Source organism: Pogona vitticeps, chromosome 1, assembly GCF_051106095.1.
Source record: "Pogona vitticeps strain Pit_001003342236 chromosome 1, PviZW2.1, whole genome shotgun sequence".
NCBI classification, from domain to species: domain Eukaryota; kingdom Metazoa; phylum Chordata; class Lepidosauria; order Squamata; family Agamidae; genus Pogona; species Pogona vitticeps.
The window spans coordinates 30,284,731-30,298,675 of NC_135783.1; the positions used below are offsets into that span (position 1 = coordinate 30,284,731).

At 41.8% G+C, this 13,945-nt stretch overlaps 1 protein-coding gene and 1 long non-coding RNA gene across 7 annotated transcripts in view; one reads left to right on the plus strand and one right to left on the minus strand.

Annotated features, from left to right (window-relative positions):
• Positions 1–13,945, minus strand: part of LOC110087175 (uncharacterized) — a 184,423-nt gene that overhangs the window by 156,847 nt on the left and 13,631 nt on the right. For all 6 annotated transcript variants that reach the window (XR_012083718.2, XR_013540333.1, XR_013540330.1 and 3 more), the window contains exon 2: positions 7,808–8,034. This is a non-coding gene — a long non-coding RNA (uncharacterized LOC110087175). The remainder of the gene's footprint in view (positions 1–7,807; positions 8,035–13,945) is intronic.
• The window catches only part of PROX1 (prospero homeobox 1), a 102,864-nt gene continuing 96,952 nt past the window's right edge, over positions 8,034–13,945 (plus strand). The window contains exon 1 of the mRNA XM_020808672.3: positions 8,034–13,695. The gene's annotated coding sequence lies outside the window, so the exon portion shown is untranslated. The remainder of the gene's footprint in view (positions 13,696–13,945) is intronic.

Genomic DNA, 13,945 nt, shown 5'->3' on the forward strand with positions numbered 1-13,945 from the left:
TATCTCTTGATGACCAATCACAAAAAAACCCAAGCTAATTTGCAAGCTGCCAGAAAAACTTGTGGGATTATAATCAGCTGGCTTTCAACAGTAGAGGATTGTTGCTTCTTACAATGAGCCTTCTGTAGCATCTGGCTTCACTCTCTGTTGTTAGAAGTGAAAAGTTAAAGCTCACAAGTGGATCCTAATGGGGAAAAACAACTGGGCAGCATTTTGAGTTGGAAAAACTAATAAGGAAAAGATTAATGAGTCCTTCTCTTCCGTCTTACTCCTTAAATTTTCCATTTGCAAGGCAACTACATCTTCTCCCTTTTCCCCCATTAAAGGCTCTTTTACATGCAACTTGAGTATAATGTGTGGTCTGTTGACTTTTATCCATGCATGTGCACCCCCTAATTTTTCATTGGAAGCCAGAACAAAATGGCTGTTGCTGCAAACTCCTTTCTCTGAGCCAGATTCCTCCTTCAGCCAGTGAAAGTAGTCCCTCTGCTGGCCTATGTGGCTGATCCTCAAATGAGAGGACACATTTGAATATATTAGGAACATATTTCCTTTTTAACATTAAAATAAAACATTAAATAAAAGATTGCATGACTCCCCATTAGCAATCACTAAATGGTCAAGAAGGAATTATAACAAAATAATTTATTAAGTCAAAGTCCCCTGTTCTCTGTATCCATTCAGATCTCCTTGTCTGTATTGCTGTACTGAGTCACTTCCTGATACTTATTCTCTCAGTCTATACTTTCTGAACAATCATTCAGAGCTAAATGAGAAGTGATGTTAGCTTCATGAATGTACAACTTTTTAAAAGCAGGAGAAGGAGAAAGAGGAATGTGCAGTGTTGAGACCACTAGAATGAAACAGGAGAATTTAAGCTTCATCCTTCTTCCCCCGACCATGTCTAGGCACCAATTAAAACTGCCTAATATTGAAACCTTTCCTTCTAATGTGCATCAGATGTCCCTCCTGACATATGCAGCAACACTTAGAAGGGGATCTGCATGGAGCATAGTCCCAAGGAGGACCAAACTTTCCTTCCTTTCTCCTGAGCACAAATGGGACTTGATTTTGTTCCACCTACACCAACACTTCCCTCCAACCTAGCGGTTCGAAAGCATGCAAAATGCAAGTAGATAAATAGGGACCACCTCGGTGGGAAGGTAACAGCGTTCCGTGTCTAAGTCGCACTGGCCATGTGACCACGGAAGATTGTCTTCGCACAAACGCTGGCTCTATGGCTTGGAAACGGGGATGAGCACCGCCCCCTAGAGTCGAACACGACTGGAGAAAAGTTGTCAAGGGGAACCTTTACCTTTACTTTTACACCAACACTGGAAGGTGATTACAAAGATCCACACAAGGCAATTTCAGATGGGCAAAGTTCAGTCTCTGGGCCCAATGTTACACCGCTCCCAAAATGCCCACAGCAAGCTTCTCAACACCATGGTGCTACCAAAAAAAAAAAAAAAGACTTTGAAAAAAAAGGATATGTGACAGGATCATTCTTAGGTATGGGATTCTTGGAATGAATGAACTTTTAGTCTCACAACTTGGTGGAAATTCCCTCCAGGCCAAGTTATTTCTTTATTATTTATTTAAAGCACTTGTAGCCCACCTTATATCACAAGATCTCAGAGCAAGTTACAGAATTACAGAATTAAGTATGGGACTCAGAGTTTGTTCATTTTGAAAATCTCATCCCTATTATTGTTGCTTAATTTCTCAGGCACAGCAATCCGCTAAATTTTAAATACATCCCTTTAAGGACAAATTACATTTTTTAACGTGTTCTCTCTCTGTGTGTGTGTGTGTGTGTGTCTGTGTGTGCATATTTCATGATTTTTAAAAACTAATTCCTTTCTATGCACTCCTATTATCCAAAGTGAAATAAAATGCTTCCATTGTGAGCATGCAGGTGTGAAATGAGAAGGGTTAGTTAAGTTGTACCTGGAGCACAGGCAAACTGAAATAAATAGCCTGCTCAGCAATTCCTTTCCCACGAAGAGTGTGAACCTTTAGGAAAGGAACTTGATTTGTTAAGGAACTATTAATTGGATAACAGTTAATTATTGACAGATTTGGACAACTTTATCTTTCAATCAAAAGTTGGCCCTGGACCAAGCAGTAAGCAATTTACTGCCAGATAACTCAATCTGTCCACGTGTCCTTTTAGGGCTACGTTCTACCTTTCCTAATGCTTTAGGTAATGAATTGTCCCACATTGCCACTGTCATTCCCCAGCATTCATCATGTTTCTTTTCATCTGCACCAGAGCTTAGCAAAGTTACTTTTTTTTTTTGGACTGCTATTCCCAGAACCCCATTTTAGCAGCAGCCCCCAAAGAAGTGGCTTGGATTTGAACCGAAGTAGAGTTTAGAAAAGTCAAGATGTTTTTGTTTTGACAACTCCTGAAATTCCAAGGACAGAAATATAACTTTTCCAAGCTCTGAGCTGGGGAAGTAGGATCTTGCGTCTGTGTACATCAGGAGCCTGACAACAGCTCGTACATAAAAGATTGTATTTCAGGCAATCCCTCCATCAAAGGGGAAAAAATGACCAAGAAGGGAAATGAAAGCACACAGCGAATTCTCTCCAAAGGAGTCTCTGATCTCCCGGCAAGCTCCAGCCCATGTCAAGGTGGCTACCCTGCTTAACCCCACTTGGCTTTGAGCAGGAATTACCAAAGGGGGGATCCATCTGGAGCTGCCTGAGATAAGAAGTGTCCAGTGTTAATAAACAGGCTTCCTCTACACCTCAGCAGGGCCTTCCTTTTACAAACAGTGTTCCTTTAATGTTGTAAAATGTTTTTTTTCCATCTATGCAACTATTACGCCTTTGGTGGTAGGAAAGTGAGAGCAGACGCAGCGGTGGGGGCAGGCACAGGCAGCAAGAGAGGGCTTGAAGAAAAAAAGGGGTGTATGCTTTAAAACAAGTTGCTCACCTGCTTTAAAAAGTGGAAAGAGGAGCAGGGAACCATTAAGTCCTTATTGTAAGCCTGCTGATTTCGTGTTTCTCCTTCGCTTACATTTTAATTGCCACCACGTCATCTGCCCCACGTTGCATGCCAAGCTCTTCATGCAGCATTTGGGGCAAAACTGGCATTTTATAACCCACTTCTGTCATGCACAAAGGGACACAGCACTTAGCCATCCTTTGGTTCAGGGATGAATGGGATGCCCTTGAAGGTTAAATCTGCCCCAACCAAAGGTCAAGGGACATCTTAGAACAAAATATTGATTAAAGGCAGTTAAATGTTTTGACTTGAAGGAGACAAGAAGGATTAAAAAACAAAAAAACAAAATGAAGTTGCTCGGATAAGAAAGGGACAGGAAAGTGGGGGGAGGCGTCTACCCCAGACACAAAAGAAATGGTAGAAAACATATCTGAATCAGCTAGTCATCTACTAACAAGCTGTAAAGATTTCCAATGACAAGTTGTCACATTAGTTTAGTGAAACTGAAGCAGCACTTATCCCCTTTCCTGGGCCTAATCTCTCCCTGCGGTCCACAGAAACATGCTACCGCGTTTAATAGGATTAAGAGAGTTCACTTTCCCTTCTCCTCAGCTCTTCCCTCTCTCCCGCCCCCTTTCCTCTGGTAATTCTGTTTTCACCAATGCAAGAGTCTTGAATTAATCTGCTTCCCCTTAAGTCCCTCCTCTAATGCATCCTTCTCAAGATGAATACGTCCACCTATTTCCTGCTAATCTGTTGCAGCAAGAGGAACAAGGAGTCTTGTGGTCTCTTAAGGACTAGATTTTTTTTTAATTTGGCATAAGCTTTCATGGGCTGCAGCCCTCTTCAAGTCATAGGGCCTATAGAACTGGAAGGGAATCTAAGGGTCATAAAATCTGACTCCTGATGAAGCAGGGAATCCACAGTTAAAAGTATATCTGACCGGTGGCCATCCAACTTCTGTTTAGAAACCTCCGAAGAAGAAAAGTCCACCATCTCCTGAGACGGTCTATTCAACTGTCCAACAGTTCTTACTACCAGAAAGTTTTTCCTAATGTTTAGTCAACGTCTTCTGACTTGCAATTTGAATCCGATGCTTAGAGCCCTATGCTCTGGAGCTACAGTGAACAAGTTATCTTCATCCTCCACAAGACAGCCATATGACATTACATGAGATACATCCACCTATGAGACTCTAGGAAGTGGTGTTAAATGACAATCTGGAGCAAGAGGAAAAAGAATAGCATACCTTTTTGAACACTGGAGTCCCATCAGTATTTGATCCACTGGGGGGTTTATAGTTTAACATTTCAGTTGACTCAACATCTACTTTTAACAAATTAATTAATCAATTGAATTTTAATTAACTTACACAGTGCAAGACCTTAAATATTTTAGAGATGCAAAGGTATATGTGACAATTGCAACATGTTCTGTATGAGGCTGCTCTTGAACAGTCTTCAGAAACTTCAGATAATCGAAAAGGTCAGGACCAATATTGCTTTTTGGCATGTGTCTTGTTGATGATATTTCATTTGACCAATTCTGGATCAGCTGGACTGACTGACCATTTGGTTTCTGGGACTAGTCCTCTAAAACCCTGTGTGGTTTGAGGCTACATTGTCTGAAGGACTACCTCCTCTTATATGAACTCATCTGTAGTTTAAAATCTCCTTCAGACATCTTATCTGTATAATCTGTCACTAAAAGAAACTAGGTTGTTGAGAATAAAATTTAGGGACCTCTGTGTATAAGGAGGAGGTTAGCTTGGCCCTATTTTGTTTAATCTGTAATGGGCTGTTGAATATTTAGTGGTCTTCATAGCCTTCAAGAGAACCTCACTCTCCCCAGTATTCCATACTTGTCTCAAAGCAAGGCCTCCAAGTAACTTATAAAATATTTCTTAAAACAGAGACAACTAAAAACATGATGCAATATAATATTAAAGATGTAATTAAACGTATTTTCTATCATAACAGCCACTGTTTAAGAAGAAATAAAAAGACTGCCCTTTTTTCAACTGGTGATCTTCAAATACACTGGTGCTACTTAGCTTCTGGGATCAGAGGAGATAAAGTATTTTCAGGATAGGGTCACCAGTGGTCTTGAATTAGGTTGGATAGCCATTCTTTTTGCCTTTGTCCTGTGTTTGGTCCAGACTCCGTAAAGTCTGTACTGGGCACTATGGAAGGGTTTAGGGGAAAGGGGAAACACAGCATGCATTGTCTACATATAGGGGTAAAACAGTATAGCTAAGGAGTTGCCACACCACACTGTCCAGCCCTGGATGGTAAGTACTCCTCCACCAATTGGAACTGAAAATGCCTCTATCTGCACCCTTCCTGACATGTTCTTCATGTTCTGCAGCTAAAGAAGGGAGAGGTAGGTGGCAGTGCATGGTAGAGGATTATTTTTAATGTCTGGCTCTGAGGACTCATCAGAGACAAAATACAATAGAAAGCATCTACAGAAATTACAGTATCAGTATTTTGGAAAATTTCTGTAGATAGCCTTCCCGTCACACCTTGGCTCAAACAGGCATCCTCAAAGTCATGCATGGAAAAAAATAGCATACCACCACCTGGTTCAGCAGTGTACTTTGGAGAATACCTAGAAAATCTGGTTTGGTGCTTGCGATTAGAGCTTATATACAAGCAGGATTATTTTCCTTATCGGACCTGGCATAGTAACTGTGAAGAGAATGGAAGGGGTGGAACTAAGTGCTACCCTCTATGCTTCATTAATATTAAAATACAGGGAAATTTTAGCTCTGTCCAGTACAGGTCTTGCTTATCCCTGTAATTCATTCATTACCCATATATCCAGCCTTTTTTTCCAGTCAGGTCAAGATGGCATACACAGCTCTCCATCTTTTCAGTTCTTCTCTCAACAAGCCTGTCATATGGGACAGGCAGAATGGTGAAAGGTGATCCGACACGTTTCATCACTCACTGGGATACCTGGACTTGTCACGTCCCCCAGCAAAAAAGCAAAAGCAGAGTGTGCTGCTTATATAGCAATCCATAGTACTTAAAGCACTCTCTGGGTGGTTTACAGTTTAACTATACAGGCTACACATTTCCCCCCACAGCAAGCTGGGTACTCAATTTACCAACCTCAGAAGAATGGAAGGCTGAACAAACCTCTACCATAGCCTGTTGGAATCAAATTCAGATCATGAGCAGTCTTGGCCACTGTGCCACGAGGCTCTTAACCACTGCATCATGTTGGCTCACCTGGTTACAAGTAGTAAGCATTTCAGTGTGTTTGTACCTTATCTAAATCTTCAGCCCACCTGGAACAGCTCACTTCATCCCACCCCCTTGTTATACAACATCCATTTATCACAAACCAAACAGCATTTTCCCTCCCATTACTCCCCTTTTTGCCTGCCTCTTTCTTCTTCTTCAGATGAAAAACAAGGCCAGAGGCAGGAGTATTCAGCACAAGAGGCCTTCTAAGTGGGAGCCAAGCCTTTAATTATACCTCATGGACACACTGCGACTACTCAAGCTTTCTAAGCTCAGACATTGCAAGTGTGTGGGTGGGAGGGTGTGGGTAAAGGGGGCAGAGCTGGGCTGAGGTCACTCCCAGTCAATTGCAAAAGCACTGCAATTCAAAGCTTCTCCAAAGTGTCCTTGAATGAGGGGGCAGGTGGCCAGGGAGAATAGCCAGGCAAGGAAGGAATTCAAGTGTCTCTCAGCCACCCTGTGTGACCTACCTGCTTCAGCTTCCATACACACTTCGCCACCCTCACAACTTAGGCCCTATAGCACTCCAAGCAAGAGGCGGAGGCAAAACATGTCACCTATGCACATGAAGTAGATGTTTTAAGATGAAATTTCCCCAGGTTATCTCTTTTGCTCAACTGCAGCATGTGGCCTTTTGCGGTGTAAGATTCCATTTCTGGGCATCCAAACCACACTGGAACGTTTTGTATTAATGATAATGAATAGCAAGAGCCTGGGTGACATAATTATTCATTATACTGTAATGATACGGTATTTCCCACCTGTTTAACATAAGCATTAAAGGATAATGAATCTAAGATACGATAAAACGCTCAAACGCCTTACTCTGTTAATCTGTATTTAAATAATTTTAAAAATCTTTTTGGTGTTCTGCATCACTTGTGGCATGGGATGTGGAATGAAGACCAACAAATAAATACTTCCAATAAATAAATGACCACATTAAAAAGTACGTATTACATTCCATGAAACTATTCTGGAAAGGTATCTGACAACTGCAGTCGTTTCCTCGTGTCTGGGTGACATTGTAAATAACGTTTTCCCAGTTTAAGTATTTCATTAAAGACCTTTCTGAAAGCTTGTAAAAGAACAGTGGCTTTGGTGCTTAAATGACTTACACCAAAGAGATCAGATAGTACCAACCTAGTGTGCTGTTTGAAGACTGCAGCCTTGTGTAGCTTGCTGTTCTGCTGCGAATCAGCTTGAAAAGTCATTTTGAATCTTTTCTCAAGTGGGTTGACAGCTTCACTGTCAACCTCTCTTTTCTAAATGGTGTCTTTCTATAACATGTCATGAGATAAAACCCAACTGGCAGCGAAATTGAGTGCTTGAGCAACAACTGCATATGTACTGCATCAAAAGCTATTTTCAAGAATTAATGTGAGATTCAAAATGTCCATAACCTTGCTTTCATTATTAGATGCATTTTTATTAATTACTATATTTTCCCAAAGCAGGCCTTCATGTGACTTGCGCGTAGAGAGGGACGGAGAGAACAAGTCGCCATCAGTTTTTAAACTTGTTAAAAATGATTTTCCAAAATGACTTGTTGAAATTAGTGAATATAATTTCAAGCAATACTATGCTTGCTTCCACTTACCATGATGAAAAGGACAGGCTACTTGACTAAATGGTACAAAACAGGGTGTCAGTTGACTATCCAAGCATTAGGGACCTTCATTCTGGAAAGCTAACTTTCTGTGAGTAATAGAGAGCTGGCCTTCACAGGGTTGTTTGGCTCTGCCTTGCTACAGCAAACGAAGCAGATCCTCTCCAGATCTGATAGCAAATCGGGCCCCTCCTCCACCCTCGGAAAAATCAGGGTCACTGTGGGGAAAGGAGAGAAGAGGATTAAATCTGATTAAGAAGCTGCATTGTGCTACTTATGTTATTAATACGGCACAAATCACACTAGAAATATCTCTATAGATAGCTTTATTCTTAAACTAAGAAATCAAGGAAACATGTACAAGAAAAAGATATTTGGATCACAGAACACTTATAATCTATATTGATGTTCCATGTGCTCATGCTGTAAAATGTTTTAATGAAAAGATCTTAAAGTTGCTTCACAGAGAAATAGGCAAGCAATCTGAGATCTAAAATTAATTCCTGTTCATTTCCTCTGCTATCCCTTGTCCTCCTCCTCCTCCTCCTTCTTCTGAGAAGACATCCGTCACACTTCCTTGACATAGGAAACAACGAGGAAGTAGAGTCAAGAAATAGGAAAAAAAATATTTTGTGAGAAGACTGACATTCCTCTGTACAAAGTAGTGTGGGAACAAGAATGTAAGGAAAATAGTAGCTGGGACTGGGAATTTCTGCTACATTCCTATGGAAGACCTAAACCAATTCTTTGCATTTACATCACAAAGTCACAGGAGCTTGATATGAGTTTTGCATGACTCCTTCCTAGGGGATCCTGAGATTTACACTATGGGAACAGACTTAGTATTTTCTGCTGGAAAGACCTTATGCACTGCACAGAATTGCACCCCTAAATACTTCACTAAACAACAAATCCCAGGATTCTCTAGGTTGGAGCTATGGCAGCTAAAAACTGTTATTAAACTATTTTAAGTGCTTTACCATTTGAAGCAGCAGAAACCAAGTAGAGGGTTGGTTTCATAACATCGTTCTGTGGTTGGTGGCAGTGCTTGAAATACAAAATCATCATATATAGGTTCAAAACTCCTTCCTCTAGAATGGACCTCAGGAGGTACACAATTGTGAGGAACTAGCCTAATCTCAAATTATTCCTATTGAAAAAGAGATAGACTTGCCAAAGTTAGAGTGATTGTACATAGATACTGCAATTGGCATGCTAACTGGTACATAAGTGGATGTGGTCAACATAACAACAGGAAGCAGAAGAAAGGTGCTTGAAATAAAATGTACATTTATGCCAGTATGGTTACAGTGGAATAAAGTAAGCACATACACTGCTTTCAGGATAAGCCAATGAAGCATCATCTTGAAAGAGACATTCTTCATATTTCTCACACACAAAAGGAGTGATTTTTTAAAAACTGCTATTTGTGTCTGTAGTTTTTGTAAGTGTGTGTGTGCGCGCACACACACACACACCAAGACAGAAATATGCTGCCCACTTATCTTGGAACTCCTTTGAGTTGATGCAAAAGTTTTTAAATTCATCAATCAATTAAAGCTAACTCTTGTAGCTCTATTTCAAAATGTCTCTTCTCTTGGGTTCACTAAGACACTGATTCCTAATTTTGGGTCCTCAGATGTTCTTGCACCAAAACTCCCAGAAGCCTTCACTACTAGGTGTGCCAGCCAGGGTTTCTGGGAGTTGTAGTCCAAAAACATCTGGGGAACCAAGGCTGGGAACCACTGGTCTAAGATATGGTGCTTCGTTTGGGTGGGTTCAGTTCCCAGACAGACCCATGTCACTGGACAAACAGGGAAAACCACTTTATAGTGGAACATCTGCTTTGCATTTAGTACATCCCAAGGATGCATGGAATCATGGAGTAATAAGGTCTTCTAAAGGCCTGTATCCCAACCCTCTGAAAATGTGGAAAACCAACAGCTGAAGAATCCCTTGGAGAAGCTTCTGCTTTTTAAAAAATAGATCTCTTAGAAAAGGTGATTCCATCACCTTTGAGGCAGTCTAGTCTACTGTTGTACAGCTCTTAACATCAAGGTGCTCTTCCTAATACTCAGTAACTTATATCTAAATTTAAGACATACATGTAGCAGGAGACTACCATGTTTCCCCGAAAATAAGGCAGGGTTTATTATTAAAATTTGCTCCAAAAAACGCAGTAGGGATTATTTTCAGGGGATGTTTTATTTTTTTCATGTACAACAGGCTACATTTATTCAAATACAGTCATGTCATCTTCTTCTGGTTGCTGCACAATGGTGGAGGGTGGTGTTTCACTTAACGAGGGCTTATTTTGGGAGTAGGGCTTAATTTCAGGGAAACAGGGTACATGCTAGAAACTCTGGATAGTTACTGCTCATTAGAGCAAGCAACATTAGGCTTGATGGATAAAATAGTCTGATCTGATAGAAAGGTGGCCACCCATCTCTCCTCATCACCCTTATCATCTCCTGATGAATTCACTGGGTGGTGATGAAATGCCCTGACACTTTGAGATACACCAAAAAAATGAGCCAAATTGGCCAATTAAAGGAAAGAGGAGTCAGAAAAGGAAACAGATGCAAATGGGGTTGGAGGACTAGGAGTGGGGAGGATTCACAGCCACAAGGAACGGAGACTGACTGTACAGACTGTTCACGGGAAAGACAAGTGGTTCAACCACTGAAGATTATCACTTAGCAAAAGCTGACTTGAAGTGCAAATAGAAATCAGCAGCTTGGATGTTATGTTATCTCTACACAACATGAGGCTGCTGTTATGTGCCATCAAGTCGCCTATGACTTATGGCAACTCCATGAATAAGCAATCAACAAAATGTTGTGTCCCCAATAGCCCTGATGAGCTCTTGCAAAATCAAGCCTGTGCTTCCTTTAGGAAGTCAGTCTATCTCATACTTGGTCTTCCTCGTTTCCTGCTGCTTTCCACCTTTCCCAGCATTAGTCTCTTTTCCAGACTCCTGCTTTCTCATGATGTGCCCAAAGTAGGCCAGCTTCAGTTTAAATATTTTTGTCTCCAGAGATAGTTCAGGCTTGATTTGCTCTAGAACCCATTGGTTCATCTTTCTAGCAATTCAGAGTAGCCACAATGCTCTCCTCCAGCGCCATATTTCAAATGAATCATTTTTTTTTCATTGTCAGTTTCCTTTACTGTCCAGCTTTCACACCCATATATAGTAATTGGAAATATCCATGCAACATCCTTAAACTAATAGAGCAACTGTTCTGTTTATATAGGAGATTTTTACATGCCATCATTTTGCAAGAACCAATACACAGCTTGAAAAGGGTTTTTTGTGTTTTTTTTGGCCTATAGCTCCCATCATTCCCCACCTATTCTAGAGACTTACTGATCATACCAGATGCAGGATTCCAGAAGCAACAATCCAGAAAAATTATTCTCACTCTAAGTTCGAGGATTGTTAGAATGCAGTGTGTTGCTCTTTCACCAAAGTACAATTCTTTGGAAATACCCTTGACGGTAAAATTGGAATACAGCTGTTGGGTAGTGTAGGTATTTCCAAGATCAATTCATCTTACTGGCCTTTCTATTCTGCAAAGTTGTGAATTTGTTTTTTCATCCTCTCACAGATCTTTTAAAGTTACTATATAAGTTAAGATATATAGAAAATAATGTTTACTCGCTCCGTCGTACAAATAATCTTTGGATACTGAAAATAATTCCAAGAAGTGAAATGAAACAAGGTTTTGTTTTTCTAATCCCAAAGCTTTCGGGATCTTATTTGTAAGGTTTCTGATCAATCTCAGAGTTATTGCATCTCTCCTTTTCTCAGTCAGGTGGAATAAGAAACTAGGTATGTGTCATTTTAACGTTATTTCAGTTAATTAAACTGTGTTGTTTTTTTTCAAATTCATATACACTTACAAACAAAGGATCTAAATGTTCTTGTTTCTATTTTCCACTGGATTCTACGATGGCAGCCCAGTTCTCAAACACAATGATCAGCATTAGTATCCGTTCATCGCTTCCTATCCTTTTCCACAGAATATCCCTTTAAGTGTATTTATTTATTTTAAAAATAATGTTCATTGATTCAGCCACAGACATTGCCCACTGGACCAACTTGTTTCATTTTTACGCACAGAGATTTCTGAACATCCTGAATGCCACACAGACACTTGGCGGCCCGCAAGAAGCGTTTGGTTTGGTTATTTGAAATTTGAATTTCTCCAAAATAAAAAGGGGGGAAAAAAACACATGAAGCTGATGAAACAGGGAGCAGAAGGGAAAGGGATAAAGATGGGCCAAGTGCAGAACTCTTCGGAATACACTGTGTCCTTCTGGGATTCACTCTTTATCGGCTTGAGTGAAATGACTCGGTTCTCTCTAAGCAACATCATCTCTCCATGTGGTTGCCACCATCTGTTAATGTCTTGATTTTTGGAAAGTTTCGTTGCCTGAGGCGAAGCCAGTACTGGCTATATATCTCTGGTACCAGTCGGTTGCAAGTTGTTGTTCCATTGTAATGTTCAAAAACATAGCAGTGAAACCTCATCTCTAATCCCTCTTCAACCATGAGTGCGCTGTTATCAGAGCTTGGGAAAAGTTACTCTCTTTTTTTGAATCCAATTCTAAGAATCCACCCGCCAGCATTTTTACCAGCACTCTTCAGGACCACTAAGAATGGCCTGGACTGTTTCCTCCCCTGACCCAGAACAGCTTCTGTTCTCCACCTATACATTTCAAAAACCGCCAAAAAGGGCTGGGTTCTAATGCAGTTCAAAGGAGAGTGCTTCCTACCAGTGTTGGAAAGCTGCACCTGTTGAATTTGGAACCATTCAGCCCTACCATGAGGGAAGGGGGGGGAGCCTGAAACCTCTGACACGACCTAATACAACTTATTCTTAAGCCTTCATCACGTGGGAATATGGGCCCACCTTCTGTAAAACGGGACGTTAATGAAACAAGTCGGTTCAGGGAGTAATGAACCAACTGTTCCGGCTCAGCTCACCTACAGAATCACGCGGGAAATGGCCAGAGAATGGGGCTATAACTTTCGCAGCGCGGGCCGCGGAGGCCCACTTATCCAACGCGTCACGTGGGGAGGGGGAAAGAGTGGCGGAGATGGGGGTCAGCCGGGCCCAGCTCTTTCCCAAGGCCAGCAAAGAACTACTTGATACCGCTTTTATATGCGTGCGTATCAATCTGGACCACCACCACCACCCCGCTGCTTGTTTTTGTGGGCGATGCGAGGGGTCCGGGGGCGGAATAAAGGCAGCTCGTTATTTCAACGGCGGGAAACTTTTCCTTTTTTTATCGGTGCGTAGTTTCAAACGCCGAGTCCAGCTGAGCTTCACGGAGGCGCGCCTTTGTTTTTCTGTGTAGGCTGTTGAAGCCGTCGGTTAAACAAAACACCTCACTTCTGAAGGGGGTCAGAGCAAAGCGGCCTGGTTTTCCCGTGAGGGAATTGCTCCCCTGCAGGTGCTACCGACGGCCTTGGCCGACGGCGCGGTTATCGTCTCGCTTATAGGGGGGAGCGAGGCCAGGGTTGCCGCCGAGGCGCTCCTCTCAGCGGGATAACCACCCGCCACTTTGGAGGGAGGGGGAAAGAAACCCGACAGGTTGCCCGTTAAACCGGGTCTGGCGGCTTCTCGGTTTAAGACAAAGGCCATCAAGCAGTGGGCAGCGACTTTTATTCTGCCGCTTTTCAAAATAGGATGCTTGGTCGGAGGGGGGGGGAGGAAGAGGGAAGATGAAGGAAAAACAACACACACACACACACCCCACAAAACCACGAAGCCGTCGAGCTTTTTACAAGTTTATAAATCCGCCGGACGTGCACATTGAGGGCATATAATCTGGGAGTAGAAATCAAGGAAGAAAGAACGGTGGCAGCGAAGGTAAGGGCTGGTCATTTTTATTTTTTTTAAGAAAGCAAAGTTTAAAAAAAAAAGCAGAAGTTCTCCTGAGAACTTGCCGAGTCCAAGGACCGATCCTGCCCCCGACTTTAAATAATCATAATCTCCAGGAGGTACTAAACTTTGGTTTCCTCTTTTACAATAAGATAAGGAGACGTATTGCAAGGGGAGGGGGAAGGCAGTGTGTCCCAGTGGGAAGGGCGGAGAGCTTCTCCTTCTGCACAACTGAGGT